The sequence below is a fragment of the Topomyia yanbarensis genome, chromosome 1 (assembly GCF_030247195.1).
Source record: "Topomyia yanbarensis strain Yona2022 chromosome 1, ASM3024719v1, whole genome shotgun sequence".
Classification (NCBI taxonomy): domain Eukaryota; kingdom Metazoa; phylum Arthropoda; class Insecta; order Diptera; family Culicidae; genus Topomyia; species Topomyia yanbarensis.
The window spans coordinates 194006986-194032543 of NC_080670.1; the positions used below are offsets into that span (position 1 = coordinate 194006986).

Below are 25558 nucleotides of genomic sequence, written 5' to 3' on the forward strand. Positions count from 1 at the left end.
AGTTAAACTGAAATTTACATTTTATGGTGTATAACAAATAATTTTCAGAAAGCAATATAAGAAATACGATGTGTGGAAAGAAAGAAAGAGAATTTAAATTATCTTCTCTCGCTCGTTTTCGTGCACTGCTTTTCCATTCCTTTCTGCTGCTACTACCATCATAACTAAAACGAATGTGCGTGTTCCCCCACCATCTCATGGCCAGTGTTGCCACAATTCCATGTCGCTATAACAATTTGAATTATTTTATTGATCCTCTCTAGTATTGATAAAATATAGAACATGCAAAGTACACTAGTCGCATGCTTTTATTCGAACTTTTTGGCAGCCTCCGTTGATTAACTGCATAAATCGATTTGTTTGTGCAGCTCCTTGCTAGTAGCAAACTAAATAGCCTTTATCAGCGCTAACAAATAACACGAAAGAATTTAAATTTGTGAAAATCTTTTCCTTCCTTCTTTTCAAATCTGCAACATTCTTTGAAAATATTGTTTGAATGTTGTTATTGAAAAACTGAACATGCAAGTTTGCTAGCACTGGCCACTAGATTGAAGGCGATGGAAAGACAGAATATTCGTTTTGGTTATGCTAGTATTGGTAGCCGAACGGAAAGGAAAGGCACAGGAATGGCACGAAAACGAGCGGGAGAGCGATAGTAGTGCTTTCTTGTGTTTTCATATATGAATATTGGTCGGTCGGTTTTTCTCATCATTCGTATTCGTTCAAGCACTAGCAAGCAGCCAGTCCACCGGAGGAAAGCAGTTGGCGATGATGACGGTCCGCAAAAGTGCCCCAGCTACTGGTGGCCCATCGCAACCAACTACCGATCAGGAACTGTCGCCATGCTAGTATTTCGCCCCAACTAAAGGGCAACGGAGCAACTAATCCGCTGGCTAACATTCCAGCGTCTGGTTCGTAAGGTTGTGTATTACTTCAAAGTCGAGCTACGCTTACAAAACTCAGCCGTAATGAAGCCACTGATGCCTACTTGGTCGGTTTGTGGGAGTGGGCGTAAATTACAATAAAAGCAACGGTTCTTTTCAGGACCAATCAATTGTGTTCTAGTGAGAGTTAAACTGAAACTTTTATTTTAAGGTGTGTAGCAAATTTTCAACAAGCAACATAATACGTTGGGTGGAAAGAAGTAGATTGCACACGGAACAAAAATTTAAATTATCCTCTCGCTCGTTTCGTGCACTGCTTTTCCATTCCTTTCTACTGTTATTATCAGTATTACCAAAACGAATGTGTTGTTGCATGTGTTTAAGAGAAACGTTGAAGTCGCATGCTTCTATTCAAGCTTTTTGGCAGCCCCCGTGAACTAACTGCATTAAATGATTTTTTGTGCAGCTCCGTGCTAGTAGCAAACAAAATGGCCCTACCAGTGTCTGATTCGTGAGATTGTGCAGGATTTCAAAGTCGAGCTAAGCTTATAAAGTTCAGCCGTAATGGTACCCGAAGAAGCCAGTCTTGTCGTTTTGTTCGAGGCTACAAAACAGTTCGCCAGGCACGTAACTATCATGCCAAAAATATCCAACGATCCAGCGCATCACCATCAACACCAACGCCGATACCAAAGGTTCTTTTCAGAACCACCATTATTACCATAGAGAATTATTTGAAAATTTCCCATTCAAACGTGATTCTGTTGAATATTATTAGATTTAAATTAACGTCTCGAATTGAAATCACGACGCTCCGGTTATGTGACAGACATTACCCACCCATCTTTTTTTATTGTGACCACGACACCCCATTTCAATATTTCTGAATGAACAGAAGGTCGAGTTTGGAAAGTTTGTAACTTTCATTGTACTTAACCAAATTACACAATGTTCGCACTAATGATTCAGAAATATGATCAGGAATCTTCTGTTAGATTTGTAAGTATGTATAATTTACATGAATAAAGAAAAATTGATTTTCAGGAATCAATTATTATCTGTTCTTCCATTGGCCAGTACTACGCGACTTCCTCATGCTAACAATTAATTTCATCGTTAGCCATCTCCCTCACCAAGGCCAACAACGCCAACAAAACCGGTCCTTTTCAGGACCACCATCATTTTTGTAAAGAATAATTTGAAATATTCCTCGCCCAAATCACCTTTTGTCCGAAAATTCCAATGAGTATCAACATATTTGAAGAACGTGTTCCTTATGTATTCTACATCTCTCCGGTTATGTCGCAGACATTACCCACCCATCTTTTTTTTATCCTATTTTGATTGCGATCGTAGCATTAGATTATGTGGCTTTTCACCAGTTATGCAGTGGCTTTATCGCCACGATAAGATAGAAGGCACGTGACGTTAGCTTGACAGTTTACAGTTAAACTAACAAGTGATTTGACAGCGTCATTTTTTTAATCAATAGTTGTTTACATCACAGAGAACAGACGTCCAACTTTAGCATTCAACTTGTGTAAAATCTCTAACGGTTTCGAAGGTAGTTTGGATATCTAAACCAGGTGCGCTACTGTCGTCATGTTTTTTTGTGGCTGAGTGCGACAGAATTGACAGCGGTTATTCCTATACCCAGTCAAACTAGTCCGGAACCGATTCGGACTTCCAGCATGAATTCCAGCTCAAATGCGTCAACCGATAGAGTCGGAATCGGTTATTTTCTTTGAGCTAGATTCCATGCTGAATCCATCCAGGATTTCGAACCGGTTCCGGAATCGATTTGACGGATAGTTGGGATAGGTTGGTGTGGCGGCGCTAGTGTTTTTCGTATATTAATTCAAATGTTTACACACGTTTTTTAAATATTTTTGTTCGATCATGGATGTCTGTTCTCTGTGTTTACATGTTCAACTCCTTTCTCCAACGGACAGGAAATAACATCCAACGAACTACATTCGCTGAACGCTAGGAACTGGTTGTGCTTTGGGACAACTTAGGTTGTTAATTAGGTCATTAAATGACGAATAAAATTCTTCATGTCCAATTCTCAAAACAGAACGATTAGTTGTGCAATTTGCGTTTCGACTTCGTCTTATCAGAATTAGGACTAAGGACTAAGTAGCACCGGATTGATGCTAGCTCCAAAAAACGGAAACACAATGTGTCCCTGAGCAAACCCCTAACCACAGAGAACAGACGTCCATCTTCAGCATTCAACTTTTGCAAAATCTAACGGTTTCGAAGGTAGTTGGGATATCCAAACCAGGTGCGCTACTGTCGTCATGTTTTTCTTTGTGGCTGAGTTCGACAGAATTGACAGCGGTTATTCCTCTACCCAGTCAAACTAGTCCGGAACCGGTTCGGACTTCCAGCATCCCAGTGAGCAAATTTTCTGGCAGAGACCGCTGAGATTTCTGTAAGTCTTGGTTTGGCAGCCCTGTCAGATTTCTGCGCGTATCCTGTCGGGTTAGTTGAGCTAGGGCGAACTCGGTTTCGCTCGCGTTTTCTGGCAAATTTTGACAGGAACCGAGTAAAACCCTGGCATAAATCGGACATAAACTGTGCAAAGATCCTGGCAATTCCTACCTGGTAGAATTTAGCACGAATCGAGCAAAACATCTGACAAAGATGTGGCAGGAAGCGTGCAGAGATCTTGGTCGTACATTTCTGGCTGGATTCTGGATAAACGTGAGCAACATCGTTTGGTTTAACCGCTTCTGTCAGAAACGGTTGTTGCATTTGAGCGAATTCGTTGCCAGAATTCTCGCACAAATCGCGCAAAATGGTCTCAGAAACTCTGCCAGCATCAATTTCGCTTTGCTCAACTTTTGCTAACTTTCTGCTTGCCACGCTGACCGGGATGAATTCCAGCTCAAGTGCATCAACCGCCCAGTAAAGTTCAGCCGGAAATCAACTGGAATTCTGGCTGGTTCCAGTTCGTACACGGGCTCCAGTGACACAACCGATTCTAGTTAGAATCGGTTGTTACACTGGAGCCGGAATACGAACTGGAACCAGCCAGAATTCCAGTTCATTTCCGGCTGAACTTTACTGGGCGATAGTCGGAATCGGTTGTTTTCTTTGAGCTAGATTCCATGCTGAATCCATCCAGGATTTCGAACCGGTTCCGGAATCGATTTGACGGATAGTTGGGATAGGTTGGTGCGGCGGCGCTAGTGTTTTTCGTATATTAATTCAAATGTTTACACACGTTTTTTAAATATTTTTGTTCGATCATGGATGTCTGTTCTCTGTGCCCCTAACCACAGAGAACAGACGTCCATCTTCAGCATTCAACTTTAGCAAAATCTCTAACGGTTTCGAAGGTAGTTGGGATATCCAAACCAGGTGCGCTACGGTCGTCATATTTTTTTTTTTGTGGCTGAGTTCGACAGAATTGATAGCGGTTATTCCTCTACCCAGTCAAACCAGTCCGGAACCGGTTCGGACTTCCAGCATGAATTCCAGCTCAAATGCATCAACCGATAGAGTCGGAATCGGTTGTTTTCTTTGAGCAAGATTTCATACTGAATCCATTCAGGATTTCGAACCGGTCCCGGAATGGATTTGACGGATAGTTGGGATAGGTTGGTGTGGCGGCGCTAGTGTTTATCGTATATTAATTCAAATGTTTACACACGTTTTTTAAATATTTTTGTTCGATGATGGATGTCTGTTCTCTGTGGTTTGACACTAAAACATAGTTCTTTTCGCTACTCTATTTCTAGACTCACTAGACAACCTATTCACTTAACGTCTTGCTTCCAACTTGTTCACCCCACCTGATTGCTCCCTATATCCATTTCTCTGGTCCCGGTTGATGGATACAGGCCACACCACTGCACATTAACGTTCAGTACATGGATACTGACCTGATTCGGTTGATTTGCCTCCCGCACATCATAACTGGAAATCTTTGTCTACCCGGACGGGCTAAGCGATGCGACCCGACGGTCTCGCCTTCCGGCTCCAGTCCAGCCAGACAGCCCGTAACGCTAATTATTAATTATGATGGTCGTGATGGCCCGGCAGCTTGGATCCTCACCGCACATCGGTCGCGATTGTGAACCGTTGAGTCAACAACCCGAAGACTGATGCTGAATTTCGATTTTCCGCCTTACGAAACCATTTCCAATTTTACATCCGTCTTTCTAGTATGTGCGAGTTTCCTTCATCCGTGTATTATCTGTGCGGCTTTAGTTTCGTTAATTCATAATACAATAATCATCACTTCACGCTCTCCCGAGCTTGCTTCGTCGGAAGTGCACGAGAGTGAAAAGTTTATGAATTAAACATAGCTCAATAACATTCGCTCCGAAGCTGACGCGCAGGGGCAAAAAAATAACCAACTATTCCACGTATGCGTATTAACCCCAATATTAGCGATTCATCATCGGCAGATTAAGACGCGAGCTTCCTCGAATTTGTTGCGTACGTGAAAAATCGAAAGTGAAATGCTTTGGCGGGCAGAGCGAAAGGGATGTTAAACTCAGAAAATAGTTGTACCGCTCGTACAGTGGAACGGAATCCGTCCTGTCAAACCTATCTGAGATTCATCCTTACTTTGCGACTGGTTTTAGTGGGAACCTTTCGAAAATTTCAAAATGACTCAAAATCAGTTGAGCGGGAGCCGAGAAGTCCAATTTTTTTCAAAGTTGTTGGACGTCTGTTGAACGGTTATTTGGACGTCGTCGAACGTTGATCCTATTTAGTATTCCGGCTCCACCCACTAAGACGTCCAAAAAATTGTTTTGGATTGTTGAACGCGGGTTCAACAAAGGACGTCTGTTGAACGTTTGAACGTCGGCTAAATTTGGTCCAACCCTCTAAGAACGGTTGGTTTCAAAATAGTCCAATAAAGGACGTTCGTTGGACCAATTTGGACAACGTCCAAATAACCGTTCAACAAACGTCCATCGTTGGACCCGTGTTGAACGATTTTGAAACAATTTTTTGGACCTGTCAGTGGGAACGAACGGACGATTTTGAAACCAACCGTTCTTACGGGGGCAGTGACACAACCGGTTCTAGTTAGAATCAGTTGTGTCACGGAAGCCGGAATGCTAACATGAACCAGCCAGAATTCCGGCTCATTTTCCGGCTGAACCTTACTGAGGTTTTACCCAGTTAAGCTCAGCCGGAAATGAACCGGAATTCTGGCTGGTTCCAGTTTGCATTCCGGCTCGTGATGCAACCGATTCTAGTTAGAATCGGTTGTGTCACGAGCCGGCGTACGAACTAGAACCAGCCAGAATTCCAGTTCATTTCCGGCTGAACTTTACTGGGTATGGTCGCCCCAGAAAGCCACCAGACGGCTACTAGGGAGAAGTTTCCACCCCACTGAGAAGTTTAAAAAATTGTTTCAAAATCGTTCAACACGGGTCCAACAATGAACGTCTATTGAACGGTTATTTGGACGTCGTCCAACGTTGGCCCAACGAACGTCCTTCATTGAATAATTTTGAGACCAATCGTTCTTAGCGGGAAGTAGGCGTCATTGCCCAAAGTGACAAGTATTGTGCCTTGCAGGATAATCGCTCGATATGCGATTATATGAAAGCTCAATCACAGAGAACAGACGTCCATCTTCAGCATTCAACTTGTGTAAAATCTCTAACGGTTTCGAAGATAGTTTGGATATCCAAACCAGGTGCGCTACTGTCGTCATTTTTTTTTTGTGGCTGTGTTCGACAGAATTGACAGCGGTTATTCCTCTACCCAGTCAAACTAGTCCGGAACCGGTTCGGACTTCCAGCATGAATTCCAGCTCAAATGCATCAACCGATAGAGTCGGAATCGGTTGTTTTCTTTGAGCAAGATTCCATACTGAAACCATTCAGGATTTCGAACCGGTTCCGGAATGGATTTGACGGATAGTTGGGATAGGTTGGTGTGGCAGCGCTAGTGTTTATCGTATATTAATTCAAATGCTTACACACGTTTTTTAAATATTTTTGTTCGATCATGGATGTCTGTTCTCTGTGGCTCAATTGAGATAGGCGCGTGACAGCCGCCTATATAAATGTATAGGCAGCTTTTTCCTTGAAGCTTTCGAAAAGCACATAGCTGGCAGAAAAATAAAGCTCCACTGAAATCTGCTTGCGGAGCAACTGCGGCTATATTTGATGCGCCTTTCAGACGCCCGCAATGTGAGATTTTATTATAAGCGCGACAATAAATTCATCCGATTTTAATACGCGCAAATCAACCGGTTTTTTCTTTTCTTTTTTCGACGCTCTCGTCGGTTACTGTATCAAATTTATTTTTTTCATCAAATTTTTGTGCGAAAAATTTAAAAAGGTCATGAATAGTTTATTGGAACGGTAATATATAGTCAAACAAGAATAATTAAATTGATAACTCGCGCCTTGTCTTTCAACATATTAAAATTGATTGTAATTGTTTATTGGGGTTTTAACCTGACGGTCATTCACCCGTATGAGGTAGATTCAGAGGACTTAAAAACTAACAAATAACATTTCATTGATTGTTTCTCTTATTGTGATTTTTCTTTTTGGGGTCGCGGTGAACCCTTCCATAACTCTTTTCGGGTGTGGCAAGGGGCCTTCGATTGAGATTGGTTGGCTTGGTGGTTATTCATATTGGGCGGTTAGGTGCGCTGGGAGTAGCGCCGTTGTAGGTGTTCCGGTAGGCCGCGGTGAACCCTCCCATCACCCGGGTGGGTGTGGTGAGGGACCCGCAGTGGCAGATTCCTGGTTGGTCGCGCTTGATGTTCGCAGGCTGTGTCCATGTTAAATGTTATCGTAGAGGCCGGCTTCCTTCGCGAAACAAATCATGATCTCCTCCCTGAACGGGTCATTGGAGTGTCTCTCGGATGGACAGGGGGAGAACGAGTCTTGTCCTGAGGTCTTGGTACTCGAGGCAGTTTATAAGGATGTGCTCTATCGTTTTCCGGGTTCCGCAGGTAGAGCAGGTAGGCGGAGGAACGTTGGACACCGTGTGTGCATGAAACACCTTGGTGTGCCCGGTCCGCAATCTGGAGAGGACTCTTTGGTCCCTCCATTCCTGGCTATCTTCCCATTTGGCGGGTAGCCCCTTTATTTTTTGTAGGTGGCCCCGGGAGTCTCGCCAGTGGTTGGAGAAATGCAGGTTCAGGGCTTCGGTGAAGTGTCTAATGATGTCTTCCGCTGGTATTTCCTTGGTCATGATCCTACAGGTTTTACGCCCGCGCGCTGCCAAGGCGTCGGCCTCGGCGTTCCCCTGGATTCCACAATGCCCGGGGATCCAGCAGATGGTAGTGAGGCAGTTTGTTTGAAGTTCGATGGGCTGAACGAAGGGATGTCGAGATTGGCCGCTTTCGAGTGCGCGAAGCACCGAGAGGGAGTCGATGAAAATGGTGGTTGCTGAATCCTCGGACCAGGGCTAGGGCGATGACTGCTGCTTCGGCCGAGAATACCGAGCATTGGATCGGGAGCCGGATGGAGGAGCCGGTTGGGCCGTTGTTAATACCGAGCCCCACTTCCCCGTCTTTTTTCGAGCCGTCAGTGAATATGCGTGTGTGGGTGGAGTAGTGTCGTGCTACCAGCTGGTTGTGTGTTACCTGTGCGATTTCCGGTGCTCCTCCGGCCCAGAGGGTTCTGGACAGGGATGTGTCGATGAGGATGGGTTGTGCGTTCCAGGGTCGTGGCCAGACCAGTTGCAGCCGAGCGATTGGGGGAAGGGCGGTTCCAGTGAACTTCGAGTATATTTCCTGGGCTGTCTTAAGTGTTGCAGATTCGTCGTTTCCGTAAGTCTTTTCGAGTATGCTTACAGCCCATCGAAGGATGACGAGCGCGATTCTCCAACGGAACGGGAGTACGCCAACCTATACGCATGCGCTTTCTACTGGTGTACTGGGCAGGAGCTTGGATGCGCTCCGAATGGACCCGTGATAGAGCGAGGTTAGGATGTTGTTAATACCTTCAAAGTTTTTCCCGGTTATCTCGATTCCGTAGAAGATGCGACTGTGAATGAGGTCTTTGCCAACCCGCAGTGCGGTGTCTCTGTTGCATTTTGGGTGCCTGGCAACAATTGTCTGCACCAAACGTTTGCGGTTGGCGCACTCGGCTTTTACCCTCCGGAAGTGGGGGGCAAATGTGGTTCTGCAGTCGAATGTGATCCCGAGGATGGTCGATTCCTTCCTGTATGGGATCGGGATGTCGGCAATGCGGATCGGACTGTCGGTGGCACGGTGGAAAGAATCACAGACGTGAGTATAGAAGCTCTTGCTGGCCGATAGTCGGAAGCCGCTTTCAGTTGCCCATTTGAAGACAGCATTACCGGCGGTTTGTAGTTTGATGCGCGTTCTGCCTCTGGTTTTTTCCGGTTGCGAATAGGACAATATCGTCATTATACACGAAGATGAAGATCCCCTTAGGGAAGGCAAGTATGGTGTTCATTGAGATGAAGAATAGGGTGACCGCGAGTACGGACTCCTGAGGTAGTCCGTTTTATTTCACGTACACTCCGGATTCACTACCGCCGATTGCAACCCGGAGTCAGCGGTCTTGGAGGAAGCGTTGGATATAGACGCCGAGATTTACTCCGATCCACCAGCGGTCGAGTTGACGGAGGATACCCTCACGCCATACGGTGTTGTATGCTTTTTAGATGTCGAGGGCAGCGATGTCCGAGTGGTGGCCGTCTCTCCTGGCCTGTTCAAGGGTCTCTCCCAGGGATGCCAAGTAGGACCCGGTGCCCTTCCCCTTCCGGAAGGATGTCGATCAGCCTTCCATTGGCCATTCTCTCGAAAATTAAAATTGATCTGGATTTTATAGATGCTCTTTTTGCATCAACGGTAGCCCACATCCATGACTCAACTGATTTCTCTGCCGATGAAGAAGCTACTGCGTAACGAGGAGCGAAAACGAATCTAATAAAAAATAAATTATTCTGATTTTCACATTCGAAACTGAGAACCAAAAGAACAACAAATTAATACAAAGAATTACAAAGAACCGGTTCACTAGCGGTTATGGCTGCCAGAAGTATAGCGGATGGCTGCCAGCAATGCCTCATTCAAAACCGATGGGCAAAATCCTCCCAATAAAGTTCAGCCGGAATTCTTGCCAGTTCTAGTTAGTATTCGGGCTCCAGTGATACTACCGATTATAAGTAGAAGCGGTTGTGCGTCACTGGAGCCGGAATACAAACTTGAACCAGCCGGCTGAACTTTACTGGGCTGGTATAAACGATTTTATCGATTGAGGTGTGTTTCGGTGTGCTACGAAGCAGTCATATACTAGAATGTCTGCCAGCAATTTTTCGACCACTGGCAGGCCGGAGACAACCGTCTAGCATCTTGTGGATACCATATCATTCAGAAAATCGGCACTTAGTAACCAAATACAGCTATGATTCAATCCCAAATCACAGAGAACAGACGTCCATCTTCAACATTCAACTTGTGTAAAATCTTTAACGGTTTCGAAGGATGTTGGGATATCCAAACCAGGTGCGCTACTGTCGTCATGTTTTTTTATGACTGAGTTCAACAGAATTGACAGCGATTATTCGGCTGGATGTTGTTGGCTCGAATCAAAACTTGTCGAAAGTAAACAAAGTTCATTTCATATCGTCAACCTGGCGCCCAGGTGGTGAAATCAACGGGGTGCTGGAGCGTTGCCAAAAAAAAATTTATTTCGAGATTAAATTTTACTAAACTTCCCAGTTTAACTCAGCCGGAATGCTGGCTGGATCTAATTCGTATTCCGGCTCCGGTGACACAACCGATTCAAGTTAGAATGTCTAAGGGGTGCCATATCGATGCGACTTAGCCGCATAACCGAGGCCCGGGCGAGGTGGCCACCGACCCGCCGTCGGAAGCAAGCGAACCTGTGATCCACTCGTTTGCCCGGCTTACTCAAACATAGGGGCTATCCCTAGTTTAAGTCCGACTGAGCGGTAGCGAAGTCGGACAGCACGTGCAAAAGCGATGTGGCGTAGCCACATTGGGTGCTGGACACAAAATAAAATTGGCAACGCTAGCAAAAGGTAAACACAAATGAACACTCCGGATGAACCTATCGTCAATTGACATTTCGACGAGTTTTGATTCGAGCAGGGCCGAAAATTCTCATACCCATTCAATGAACGATGAAATTCACTGAATTCACCTTCGTCTTTTCGCTGCCTCCTTCGTTACTAAATTCACACAAAGCGAAACAATAAAGGCAACGCTCCTTCTTCTTTCGATTCTATGGATGCGAGTAGCAGAAGTAGTGACTTTCGTTTTCCTTTGACAATACGAAAATTCAATCTCGTTTTAATTTCAAATCAGTAATTTTGATTTTTATTTTAATTTTCATTAAATGAAATTATAGCAATGTGCATCATAAAATGCAACTAGAACGCCGCAAACACAGGAAATACGCACACCACTGCCCCTTCAGTCGTCCAATATCATCGCTAGCTTGTTATTTTCCCAAATCGAACAACGACAAATAAATATCGTTACCAGTTTCTTTTTGTTTGGCCAGCGCTATGTGCAATATCGAAGAGACTAATGTCGTTCTCAATTTCGAAGCGAAAACGAATGTGTGAAGGAAATAATGAAATTGAATTTACCCGCATGCTTTGTCGTAGGCCGTTGTCTCATTTTCGGTTTCGTAATGTTCTAGTGGTTTAGAAAGTAGCATCGCTCGCTCGTCATTTTCGTCGGATTTTGGTAAACGAAAAAAACATTTTTCGACTCTGGATTCGAGCCAATAATATGGGCCCGATTATTCCTCTACCCAGTCAAACTAGTCCGGAACCGGTTCGGACTTCCAGCATGAATTCCAGCTCAAATGCATCAACCGATAGAGTCGGAATTGGTTGTTTTCTTTGAGCAAAATTCCATACGGAATCCATTCAGGATTTCGAACCGGTTCCGGAATGGATTTGACGGATAGTTGGGATAGGTTGGTGTGGTTTATCGTATATTAATTATATATATGGTGTGTTTATCGTATATTAATTCAAATGTTTACACACGTTTTTTAAATATTTTTGTTCGATCATGGATGTCTGTTCTCTGTGCCCAAATTATTGTTTTGATTTGGCAGTGATGCTGGCTATACAGAGACACCATCCTTGACAGGGGCTTAAATTAAAAACTTTTATCACCGGCATAGTAACTAGAGCCGTGTGGCCCGATAAAAATATTTAAAATTGGATGCGGAACTCCAAATGATAATCGTATCGATTACAGCTTAACTGAGCGATTTTGAAATAAATTTCTGGTCTTTCGATTACCCAATCGCAAAAAGAAGCTCCGACGGGCAGGCCTAAATTCTCTTGAAACTGGAGCGAATAAAGAAAAACTTTATAAGAAGATTGAGTTCATAGTTCTGGAAAACACACACTTGAAACGTGAAATCCTTTGATGGAATACTGCTATCCGTTTGAAAACGTAACATCTTAAATTTCAGCGCTGACTTGATAGACCCCACATGGACGACGGTTCTTCTACTAGAAATATGTATAATCGATCCGGTTGATGCGGCTGGAAGCTGCCCCGGACAAGTCCCGTACAGCGAGAAGAAGCGGAACAAAAATCCACTTGCTTACTGACACAGATCGCACACAACCGCAAAGAGCAGGCAGGTAAGGAATAATAAAACACGTGTGCGTGCGCGTGTTGCAATGGATATTTATGCCTATCCGATCCGGTTACTGAATACCGCCGCCACAGCGGTGATGGAATTGATGTACCACCGCAAGCCGTTTACGCTCCAGGAAATTTGCCGATATGCGGTCGATTCCATCACACGATCCAGAGGAGCCTGTAGGAGATGTATAGCGAAATCGGGCAACCTGATATTTAATGCATGCATGGTTTTGTTGTTGTTTCATCGTCGGATTCGGTGCCATAAATTGTTTGACAAACGAACGCGAATGAAACTAAATTCGAAGTCCAAGTAAACATGGGCGACGCCAGTTTCTGATGGACGCTTGCTGGAAGGTCTCGGGTGTGGTATCGCAAAAAGAAAAGTGCATTACAGCGAAAATATGCGCGCAACTTTTATGAGTAGGCTACTTTTTACGACACGTACATAAATCTGCGACCAAACAAACAGGTTCCTGACCGGTGAGCTCTGGGACGATGAATCCACGTGCATATACGGTATGTGCCACAATCGTCCGCAAGCCTCCCCTCCGATACTATACCGTAGAGTGAGTGATTGGAAAAGAAGGATTGAAGCGTTAATGCAGAAGAAATTCCTGGAATTTCAAAGCCGAACTTGTCAAACCGTTGCTTTTTCGTCTCTTTCGGTCTTTTCGCTCTGTGTCAAGTGTGGTATTTCTGTTTGGTGTCTCTTTCGACGATTTGTACCGGTGTCCGTGTTTCTCTGCGGTATAAGCGAACCGTTGTCGTCGTGTGTGAAAATGTCTTTTCATTTCTGTGTAAGCGATTCCGGATTGCGACAAATTATAATTATCCAGTGAATTTGCGGTTACTTGTTGAGCGTTTTGTGTCAGGAATTGGTGTAGCTTCAATACCTGGTTGTTTGTGGATTCGGTGGAGAACTGTTTAAATTGCTGGGAAAATGTTAGCTGAATGATACCGTAATTCTTGGTTTGCAGTTAGATAAATGCAGAAAGTAACGTCATGGTTGAAACCAGATTGCTCTCACAAAAAATCATGCAGATTAAAGAAAACCATTTTACAATTGCTGGCAAAAATAATAAATAAGATATGAGATCTAGCAGAGTTCTCGAATGCTTTGCACATACTCTTTCTGCCTCCATTTAACGATAAAGAAATCCCAAAAAAATTGTTTCAAAATCCAGTCGTTCGATTGAAACACAGTGTGTTTTAGTTTTAAGGATTTAGTGTCAAGCCGGCGCTAATCTATTTCAAACAAAAAGTTAGTGTCGGTTTCTGATGAAATTCCGACAAAACGCGAAATGAATTCTGATACAAATCTGCCTGGTTCTATTTTGCTTAGCTCAACTTCTGTGAACCTCCTGTCAAACTAACCGGATTTTGAGCCAGCATTCAGGCACCCGGTCAAACCTATTCGAAATCTGGCTGAAAAGCATGTATAGATTGGAGCTTAAATGCAACTGATTCCGAAATCGATTAAGTCGGATTCGTTTGTTACATTTGAGCTGGAATCCATTCAGGATTCCGAACCGGTTCCAGAATAAACATCAACTAAAACTCTCTCCAAAACGGTTGGTTTCAAAATCGTCCAATGAAGGACGTTCATCGGACCATCGTTGGACGACGTCAAAATAACTGTTCAACAGACCACCGTTGGACCGGTGTTATTTCCATCACTGTACTTTTCGTGCCACAAATTTGGTCACGCTCTTTGACACATTGGTACTGGTGCCCCTATATGACATCATCTTAATCATAACGTGGAGGTTAGTGGAGCAAAAAGAAATGCTAACATCGCAGTAGCACAGAGAACAGACATCCATGATCGAACAAAAATATTTAAAAAATGTGTGTAAACATTTGAATTAATATACGATAAACATTAGCGCCGCCACACCAACCTATCCCAACTATCCGTCAAACCCATTTCGGAACTGGTTCGAAATCCTGAATGGATTCAGTATGAAATCTTGCTCAACGAAAACAAGCGATTCCGACTCTATCGGTTGATGCATTTGAGCTGGAATTCATGCTGGAAGTCCGAACCTGTTCTGGACTAGTTTGACTGGGTAAGGAATAACAGCTGTCAATTCTGTCGAACTCAACCACAAAAACATGACGACAGTAGCGCACCTGGTTTGGATATCCCAACTACTTTCGAAACCGTTAGAGATTTTACACAAGTTGAATGCTGAAGAATGCTGTTCTCTGTGTTTTAATATCAAACTACTCTTGTTAGCGTCCATAATTTCCTAAAACATTATGGAACTGTCAGTGGGCGCATTCAGAGAAAAAAAACAAAACCATGTCAAATAAACAAAAAATCCATACAAAGTTCATGCCAATCCCTAATGACGCACTGTTCTGGACATTTTTATTTTCTTACGTCGCGTACCCTGTTCCACGTCTCCATAAAAAACACAAACCAACTTCTATTTACTTACCAGTGAACGAGTATCCAAAAAATCCCGACTCCTCGGCGTCGATCACCGGCAAACAGTCACCTGCTATCAGCTTGACTGATATCCCCTGGCGAGCGGGATCTGGTCCCTTTCCTACTCACAGCACTGTCTGGTCGCGTTTCGGGTTTCACTTCCAACAACCACCAACCAACGGCGAAGCGAAGAAAAATTCCTTCGCTTTCCAAAGCGACGAACCCGTTTCCAGTTTTCAATACAAACGGCGGCGGCTGCCGAACCTGCCTCGATCCGACACAAAACGACAACAGAACAATCCGATAATCAAAAAACAAAACACAAAAATAACACACTGCGAGAAAGGGAAGCACCTTCGCCCGCTCCGAAACGATGATTTATTGAATCCAATTATCCTTTATTTTGTTCGGACGGGTTTTTCTCCTGCTGTTCCCCCCCTGGAGTTCCGTTCCTTGATCCCGCGGGTCGAAAGGAGTGATATCACTACCCCTCTAGGGAAACGATGAAACGAAAAAAAATGTTGCTACAGCAGTAGGGGAAATATTCGGTGTCTCACGCCACTTTTCACCGCACTTTTGTTGGCGATCCTCGGAAAGGCAAACACTGCTGATTGATGGAAGGCTGGTGGCCCAATCTGCAGGTTGCATCAACGAACCACACGTTAGTTCCAAAATTCGACCACTTTTCGTTTTTCAGGAACAGCAGAATTCGATTCGATTGAGAAAACGAATGTAACTTGTCACTAACGACCTGAACTTGAACTTGTCACACCACTCGGTGCTGCCTGACGGTCATAAAATGCGATCGATTGAAACAGCTTTCGACTCTCACTTGATACGCGTGAGCTCCTGCGCAGATACGTAAGCACACACGCACACACACACTTACACGCACAGCACTTAACTTGGTCAACTGTAGAAAGTCTATAACTATGTGGACTCGCCCCAAAGCGGAGCGCTGCGCTGCTGGGGATGCGGCACGTGTTTCTCCGGGAAGACTTTACGGTGGAATAATCTGATAGCGCTGGACTGGACGTGGATCCAATTCAGGCCGTCCTCGCGGCAGAAAACTCTCTCCCTCTTCAGGTGATCGTATGTTGAATTGCTCTCTTTCTCTTCTGCTCTTGAAATGTTTAAACGGCGCGCGCGGAGAGTTTGCGCGAGGATCGGCGGGCACGGCACCCCACAACAAACTTGGACTTAACTGACTGCGGCTTGAAGAGCCCGCTATTCTGGCATCCAACTAAAGCAGGTTTCGATTACACTTATGGATAACTCTCCCACTAAGAGCAAGAGCGAGAAAGATCGGTTGGGATCGCGAGAGAGTTTGAGAGAAATGGGGAGCCTCGATTTGATCCCGAGAAAGTTCGCTGCGAGGCCTTGAAAGAAATGTTTGATGATCATTCGGTAGTGGGGTGGTGCTTTTACTACAAAAGTGTATACCTGCCAATATATATTGTAGGCGAGTATTGAATACACTTTGCATGAGCTGCACTTACGAAATATTTTTAAAAGTGGTCGATATCTTGAGTAGTAATCCTCCTTGGGGTGTGATTATGACTTTCTCGTACGTATCTGTTTCGAACCTTCATATTTTTCATCAATAAATTCTTATAAATAATCGAAGTGGTTGGCTCAATGCGGAATGCAAAGAACGACAATTGAAAACTAACAGGCTCACAGCCGAATGATTGCAATGGCTACACGTCACAATAGCGAATGATATGGTTAGCAGAGAATCACGCGAAAGTTTTACAAAACGATCAATATGAGGTATAAAACTTCACGGTGTTGCTCATGATCATGATCGTTCAAAGGAAGCTATCAAATGAAAAGAAGACTTCAAATTAATATTGATAGAACAAACGAGTTGAGAAAGCACACCTACGTTCGATCAAGTGCGAAAGGCTTGTTGAATAAAAGGTAAGGCGCTAGGGAATGAGGGAATCCTGTTGTACTTCTAAAAGCCGGAGCTCCATGAACTATTCAATCACAGAGAACAGACGTCCATCTTCAGCATTCAACTTGTGTAAAACTCTCTAACGGTTTCGAAGGTAGTTGGGATATCCAAACCAGATGCGCTACTGTCGTCATGTTTTTTGTGGCTGAGTTCGACTGAATAGACAGCGGTTATTCCTCTACCCAGTCAAACTAGTCCGGAACCGGTTCGGACTTCCAGCATGAATTCCAGCTCAAATACATCAACCTATAGTCGGAATCGGTTGTTTTCTTTGAGCAAGATTCCATACTGAATCCATTCAGGATTTCGAACCGGTTCCGGAATGGATTTGACGGATAGTTGGGATAGGTTGGTGTGGCGGCGCTAGTGTTAATCGTATATTAATTCAAATGTTTACACACGTTTTTTAAATATTTTTGTTCCATCATGGATGTCTGTTCTCTGTGATTCAATTGTGTGATCGCGTGATCTGGGTGGAAGAAATTCTTTAATACTGGTTGGATGACCTCAAACGCTCTATCGCACTCATTGGCTGGATGCTTTATCGACAAACACCAATGTAAATGTCGGTAAGGACGACCAACAACAGACGAGATGTTTGTTTTGTGATATCGTCTTTATAAATTTCTGGAATACAATTTGCAGATTTATCATCTTTTTCTGGATTTAAAGAAAGCGTACGAACCAATAAAACGTAACTTTTGCAGTTAATGCTTTTACATGGGCGAAGTCGATAACAGCTTAAAGCAATGACTGATGTTGATCTACATAAGTATGAATCAAACTAGACTCACTGTATTTCATCCACCCACACGACTACATTTTGAAAATGTTGTAAAATTTCATAAATCTCAGAGCATGTTCAGGAGTGTTTCGGTTTTAGATTTATAATTTTGACAGTTCTATAATATAAAACTGAAAATTTTAAATCTGGAACTTTCTGTCCCCAGCAGCAGTTTTAGCGGGTGTTCTATCCAGTTTAAAATTTATGTCTCGCCATGTCTTCAGCGTTACTGCATTCAAATTAATTTTTCCCCAGTCTATCGGTTCTAAGTGTCTATGCTGAAAACTTTGCATGAATTTAAAACACAGTTCTAAACGTGTTTTAAAATCAGCAACAAATAGAACTACGTCGTATAACAGTTTTAAATTTTGAAACAAAACTGTTCGAAATAATAAAACAAAACGCTCTGCTGGGGACGTGAATGTTTCAGTTCCAGTTCTACTTTGAAACTCCTATATAAAATAAAACGCTCCTGAACATGCCCTCAAGCTTGTTTTCAATCATCATATTTATCATAAACGTCCAGCGAACATAACCTCATATAAAGCACATAAGAGGCTAGTGTCACAGAGAACAGACATCCATGATCGAACAAAAATATTTAAAAAACGTGTGTAAACATTTGAATTAATATACGAAAAACACTAGCGCCACCACAGCAACCTATCCCAACTATCCGTCAAATCGATTCCGGAACCGGTTCGAAATCCTGGATGGATTCAGCATGGAATCTAGCTCAAAGAAAACAACCGATTCTGACTCTATCGGTTGACGCATTTGAGCTGGAATTCATGGTGGAAGTCCTAATCGGTTTCAGACTAGTTTGACTGGGTAGAGGAATAACCGCTGTCAATTCTGTCGCACTCAGCCACAAAAAAACATGACGACAGTAGCGCATCTGGTGTAGATATCCAAACTACCTTCGAAACCGTTACAGATTTTACACAAGTTGAATGCTGAAGATGGACGTCTGTTCTCTGTGCTAGTGTTTTTACTATTTGTAAGTAGGGGTTAACCAGTGCACAGTGATCCCAAAGAACAAAATAGGGGTTTTTTTAGATTGCGTCGAAACGGTTGACTTTAGCAATATTATGTCTTTGAGAAAGTTTCTTGGAGTAGAGCTCCCCTTCTTTCTGTTTTATCGGATTAATGATTAATCCCCCTAATAGTGAGTTACGAAATTTATTTTCTTCAACAATTCAGATAGACAAATACTTACTTCAGCAAAGTTGAAGAGAAACTTGTTACAAACATTTTACCTGAAGACTTCAACTCTCTAACTTTTGAGGTTTTTGAGATATGGGACATTGTTTGTAAAAGGCCCCTTAAAAACTGTTTTTTCATCATAAGTTTGCTTCTAGATTTTTTCAGTTATATAAATGTTCTAGAACATTGTTTGGACTATTAAACTGCTTTACTTTGCCGAAGACGGAAACTTGCTATCGCTAGTATGTGTGGAGATATTCACATTTTTTGATTGAAAATAGCTCTTTTTCCAATGCCGATAACTTTTAAACGGGCAAAAACAGGCAAACCACTTTATAAACAAATTAAAGTGCGAGAAAAGCACACCAACTCCTGGAAAAATCAGATCTCCCTAAGGCGGCCCTCTGTGGAAATACTAGAGCTGAAGTTTGTCTATACTAGAGCTGTTCCGGCATTAAATACATCGCTATATATTACTGTCAGCTTTGAAATAAAGGGTTAAAGTCGCAATAATTAGCCTTTCTTACTTTTGTAAGCACGTCTTGAGTAAATACCCAAGCAACCAAAGTTGATATAAAGGAGCTGCTAAAGCTTCTCGTTTTAAGTAATTTGGCAATACGTTTTATGTTCTAATAGCGGGTTAAGCAGTTTTATTAAAGCTTTAGCAGCTTGAAAGTTCGCTAAAAACTTTTTGTGAATTTTAAAGTGTGCTTTTTAAGTATTATCCTAACTTCTGTTTGATTGGGTAAAAAGTTACAGTGGTTCAAAAACTCAATGCATACGCCTGACACCGGAAACTGACAATTCCCTTGCACCTACTTCATAACAATGGCGTAAGTGCAACTAACCAGCGAGTAATCAATTGCATTTAATGACGGAATGAGACAAACTTCAGCTCTAGTATTTCCACAGAGGGCCGCCTTGGGGAGATCTGATTTTTCCAGAATTTGGTGTGCTTTTCTCGTACTTTAATTTGTTTACAATGTGGTTTGCCCGTTTTTGCCCGTTTAAAAGTTATCGGCATTGGAAAAAGAGCTATTTTCAATCAAAAAATGTGAATATCTCCACACATACTAGCGATAGCAAGTTGCCATCTTCGGCAAAGTAAAGCAGTTTTATAGTCCAAACAATGTTCTAGAACATTTATATAATGGAAAAAAATCTAGAAGAAAACTTATGACGAAAAAACAGTTTTTAAGGGGCCTTTTACAAATAATGTCCCATATCTCAAAAAGCTCAAAAGTTAGAGAGTTGAAGTCTTCAGGTAAAATGTTTGTAACGAGTTTTTCTACAACTTTGCTGAAGGATTTGTCTATCTGAATTATTGAAGAAAATAAATTTTGTAACTCACTATTGGGGGGATTAATCGTCAATCCGATAAAACAGAAAAAAGGGTAGTTCTACTCCAAGAAACTTTCTCAAAGACATAATATAGCTAAAGTCAATCGTTTTGACGCTATCTAAAAACCCCCTTTTTTGCTCTTTGGGACCACTGTGCAGTGCTTTGATTCTTTATTTACCTATTCGGCAGACCCTGGGAGACAGGGCGGCCAAAATGCTTCTACCAGAATTTCGAAAAGTCGTACATGAACGAACAAAAGGAACACAAGTAAATGCAAACTCTGAATATTATTGCCCCTACCTGTTGCTGCTGGTGGAAAGGCAGGTGTATTCTTCCACCCGACCAGGATAACAACGATCGCGTACTCCTTCTTTGGTTCCGCTGGCTGTTCTGGCAGCGGTCCTTTACATTTAGCTAGAGAGGGGAACTTGGCACCGTACTATTTGTTCCCCACGAGTAATCATGGAATACACCGAAGTGTTCTTTTCAGAGGGAGGCGCTATTCACCCTGCTTCGCTCTTCTTGGCTGTTGGCAGGGGAGGTGAGACTTATCCTTTGCGGCTCGTTCGGCTTATCCTTTGCGGTTAACTGGGGCAGAGAACCACACGAATTTGTCGAAAGCTAGCGAGATGAATTTGGCTTTGAAAATGCGTCGCGGCAAAATACGACTCGCCTTACCGGTGGTCTCACTTTATCTAAACCTCGATGGTCTCCTTCCACAAAGTGTAAACAAATCGACCAACTGCCACCAACATCTCCGGTGGAGCTTGTTGAATACTCTGATATTATTTCACAAACAATACAAAAAATACACCTATTCTAACCAACTAAATCGGTCACAAACACAAACGAAATTATACGACAATATTGTGAACGATTAAGAAACAGCGGTGAATGTTTATGTTGTCACAGCAATACCCAAAAAGTCGAGCCGGAAAATGAGCCAGAATTCTAGTTACTATACCGACTCCAGCGACACAATCGATTCTAATTAAATCCAGGAATACTAACTAAAACCAGCCAGTATTCCGGCTCAATTTCCGGTTGAAGTTTACTAGGCATTCATTCAGGAATCCGAACCGGCCCACCGAGACGCTCAAAAATTGTTTCAAAATCGTTCAACGCGGGTCCAGCGATGGACGTCTGTTGAACGGTTATTTGGACGTCGTTAAACATTGGTCCAACGAACGGCCACAGAGAACAGATGTCCATCTTCAGCATGCAACTTGTGTAAAATCTCTAACGGTTTCGAAGGTAGTTGGGATATCCAAACCAGGTGCACTACTGTCGTCATGTTTTTTGTGGCTGCCCACTGAGACGTCCAAAAAATTGTTTCAAAATCGTTCAACACGGGTCCAACGCTGGACGTTCGTTGAACGGTTATTTGGACGTTGTGCAAATTGGTCCAACGAACGTCCTTCATTGGACGATTTTGAAACCAACCGTTCTTAAAGGGTGAGTTCGACTGAATTGACAGAGGTTATTCCTATACCCAGTCAAACTAGTCCGGAACCGGTTCGGACTTCCAGCATGAATTCCAGCTCAAATGCATCAACCGATAGAGTCGGAATCGGTTGTTTTCTTTGAGCAAGATTCCATACTGAATCCATTCAGGATTTCGAACCGGTTCCGGAATGGATTTGACGGATAGTTGGAATAGGTTGGTGTGGCGGCGCTAGTGTTTATCGTATATTAATTCAAATGTTTACACACGTTTTTTTTTAAATATTTTTGTTCGATCATGGATGTCTGTTCATTTGTGCTTCTCAAATATGTGAAAAATTCACCAAAAACGGCACAAAGCTTGATTGTTCCTTTCCCGCGGAATAGAAAACGATGCTCCCTATTGTCAAACTCTGCACGTAGAGATAGGGCTGACAGTAGGGTGCGAGGTGCCGATCGCACGCTCTGTCACTATTTTGACAAAGATCTCGGCTGAGAACGCAGCAAACTTACCTTTCTCAAATTAACAGCTCTTACGGACCAAACATGGCGTATCCAGCGATCCATTACCAGTAGAGAGTCTGTGCGCTGTCTGTATAGTGAACCGATAGAAAACATAAAACGGTGGTGAAGAAAGCCAAAGCAATTTTGCTTTCGTCTGCTCCGCAAAACGCAGCATCTCACCAGTTTCCACACGGTCATTATCTCATAAATTATTGCACATTATCGGTTTTATAATTTTATCATTAGCAATCAGAAGCAACAGCTTTGAAACGGCATCAGCTTTCCATTTTCGTTTGCCGTTTGCAGATTTTTTTTCGCGATGCTGTTAGTGATGAACTGCTTACTGTTACAGATTCCAATTGCATTCGAAAAAAAACATATACTAGCTGAGAAACTTTCTGTTTACAACTAGTATATTAAACGCTATTTTTTTGAAAAAAATCGCTCAAAATTACATCATACATTTGGAACTCTAACGTAAATAGTTTAAGCAAAGCTTATGAAAGTCATGCGTGGATCCCACTCGGCACCCGGTAGTTCGTTAGATTGCGCCAGTGTGCGAGAGATCCCGCGCCATGATCACGACCGAACGTCCACACGGTGGTCACGGTCATGGCCTCTGAGCGCAGCCACGGTGTCCGATAACGGCCAAACAGCATTGCACCACCAGCATAGCCTTCCGTAGCCTGTGAAGGGGGAAATCGCTGAGTGCTGGTCCGGATCCGTGTCAGATTCTGCTGCTGCTGAAAAGTTGCCTTGTGGAATGCAGAAATGGCCATAAGTAGAGGAATAGGCTGACAGGTATCTCTTTCTCCGTTTTCTCTTTTTCGGGATGCACTCGGAGAGCCGATCGGTGGGTATCATTCTTTTGGAGAGAAATTGAGCGGCGATCGTCATCGAAATTGGTGGTTTTGGATTCGTTCGGAATACTTTTCTGAACAAACATGTTGTAAGCGTATTAAATAGTCAATTGATGGATTGCAAACTTGTTATTTGAGCGTTTTGCGAGGTTTTCTTTCAATTATTTTGAGAGAAAAAATTTGCAATGGCATCGCCGTTAAAAATGATAAATATTTTTGCATCTTCCCCGTCTCTTCAGAATCTAACACTTGATGAAGGCAACAGACTGACGCTAGTCCAAAATTCGAAACACTCTCGATGTCTCGAAAGAGAAGTTCGTTACGTTGGTGAGACCACAGAGAACAGACATCCATGATCGAACAAAAATATTTAAAAAACGTGTGTAAACATTTGAATTAATATACGATAAAAACTAGTGCCGCCACACCAACCTATCCCAACTATCCGTCAAATCCATTCCGGAACCGGTTCGAAATCCTGGATGGATTCAGTATGGAATCTTGCTCAAAGAAAACAACCGATTCCGATTCTATCGGTTGATGCATTTGAGCTGGAAATCATGCTGGAAGTTCGAACCGGTTCCGGACTAGTTTGACTGGGTAGAGGAATAACCGCTGTCAATTCTGACGAACTCAGCCACAAAAAAAACATGACGACAGTAGCACACCTTTTAGATATCCCAACTACCTTCGAAACCGTTAGAGATTTTACACAAGTTGTATTCTGAAGATGGACGTCTGTTCTCTGTGGTGAGACATAGGGAAATCGAATGCTGTTTTAGCCAGCAAGTACCAAATTACCTCATACCTGATACGAATTGGCTTGCTGGCTAAAAACAAGGTTGGTTTAGAACCGATCATCACGGGTTCTCTTCACCTGAGAAACCAGGTACCCGGAATATCACTGAGAGTGGCCAATGCCCCAAAATGCTTAGAAGGTAAGCATGACATTTTAGGATGGTATTGATTACACTTTCCATGTATTTGCATTATTGTGAATATTCTAGGCATAGAAAACAGACGTCCATCTTCAGCATTCAACTTGTGTAAAATTTCTAACGGTTTCGAAGGTAGTTGGGATATCCAAACCAGGTGTGCTACTGTCGTCATGTTTTTTTTTTGAGGCTGCCCACTGAGACGTCCAAAAAATTGTTTCAAAATCGTTCAACACGGGTCCAACTATGGACGTTTGTTGAACGGTTATTTGGACGTTTTCCAAATTGGTCCAACGAACGTCCTTCATTGGACAATTTTGAAACCAACCGTTCTTAGAGGGTGAGTTCGACAGAATTGACGGCGGTTATTCCTCTACCCAGTCAAACTAGTCCGGAACCGGTTCGAACTTCCAGTATGAATTCCAGCTCAAATGCATCAACCGATAGAGTCGGAATCGGTTGTTTTCTTTGAGCAAGATTCCATACTGAATCCATTCAGGATTTCGAACCGGTTCCGGAATGGATTTGACGGATAGTTGGGATAGGTTGGTGTGGCGGTGCTAGTGTTAATCGTATATTAATTCAAATGTTTACACACGTTTTCTAAATATTTTTGTTCGATCATGGATGTCTGTTCTCTGTGTTCTAGGTGAATTATAATTAACATCGGAAGGTAAAACTTGAGCAGCTTGAGAAAAGCTAAGACAAGACGTGACAATAAGGGGGGCCGTTTTTGTTCCAATTTTACGTCAGAATGGTCCAGCTCCTGATTGGTTGATTATGACTTTTTGCACCGTACGCAATGTTACTGCAAGGATAGCGAAATGATGTTAAGCAGTGTTGCTATATTCATTGGAAAGAGTGTCATTACTTTTGACAAATAAAATTATTACCGTTAAATAAGTAAAAATGACTAAATTGAACAGAAATTGTGCGGCAAAGTCAAACAAGTATTTATCATGCATTTACCGTATACGTGGTTGATCAACTTTAACAAAAATAAGACAAAAACCACACCATAATCTAAAATTTTTCAGATAATGGCTTCATTAAACCTTACCAAACACCCATTACACGGAAAAACGGTGCCCTGCATCAATATAGTAGATTCAAGATACAAAATATTTCCGGTATAAAATAAATTAACAAGACTCCATTTTCATTAATAAAAATAGCAACACTGTTCGGAAGATTTCGGCAGGGTGAAATGTGGGAAAAGAAGAATGTCGAAGGAAAAATAAGAAGCCGATTGTCGCGTCTTGTCTTAGGAGAAAAGCATCTATTATGATCAAATCAAGTTATGTGTTTCTTAATCAAAATAGGATTCAAGTAAAAATAGGTTTGGGATCCTATATGCGCCACAAGAAAGTTGGGCATAAAAGAGTTAACGCACCCGTTATTTAAAACTTCGTCTTGTATATTGTGCGCTACTTGGATACATGAAGAGAACACTTTGGTCGTTTTATCAAATGTATATCCAGAGCACGAGTGTGACTTGGTAACATGGCATGAAAATGTGTAGTTTATTTTGGGTTTATCCATTTCACTGCAACGGTGGCGTTATTTATAGTCAGACAAATAGACTTTATTTTATT

At 42.7% G+C, this 25558-nt stretch overlaps 1 protein-coding gene across 1 annotated transcript in view; it reads right to left on the minus strand.

The window, feature by feature from the left end:
- The window catches only part of LOC131685902 (uncharacterized), a 62949-nt gene extending 46960 nt beyond the window's left edge, over positions 1 to 15989 (minus strand). Inside the window, exon 1 of the mRNA XM_058969926.1 lies at positions 14940 to 15989. The gene's annotated coding sequence lies outside the window, so the exon portion shown is untranslated. The remainder of the gene's footprint in view (positions 1 to 14939) is intronic.
- Between the last annotated feature and the right edge of the window lie 9569 nt (positions 15990 to 25558).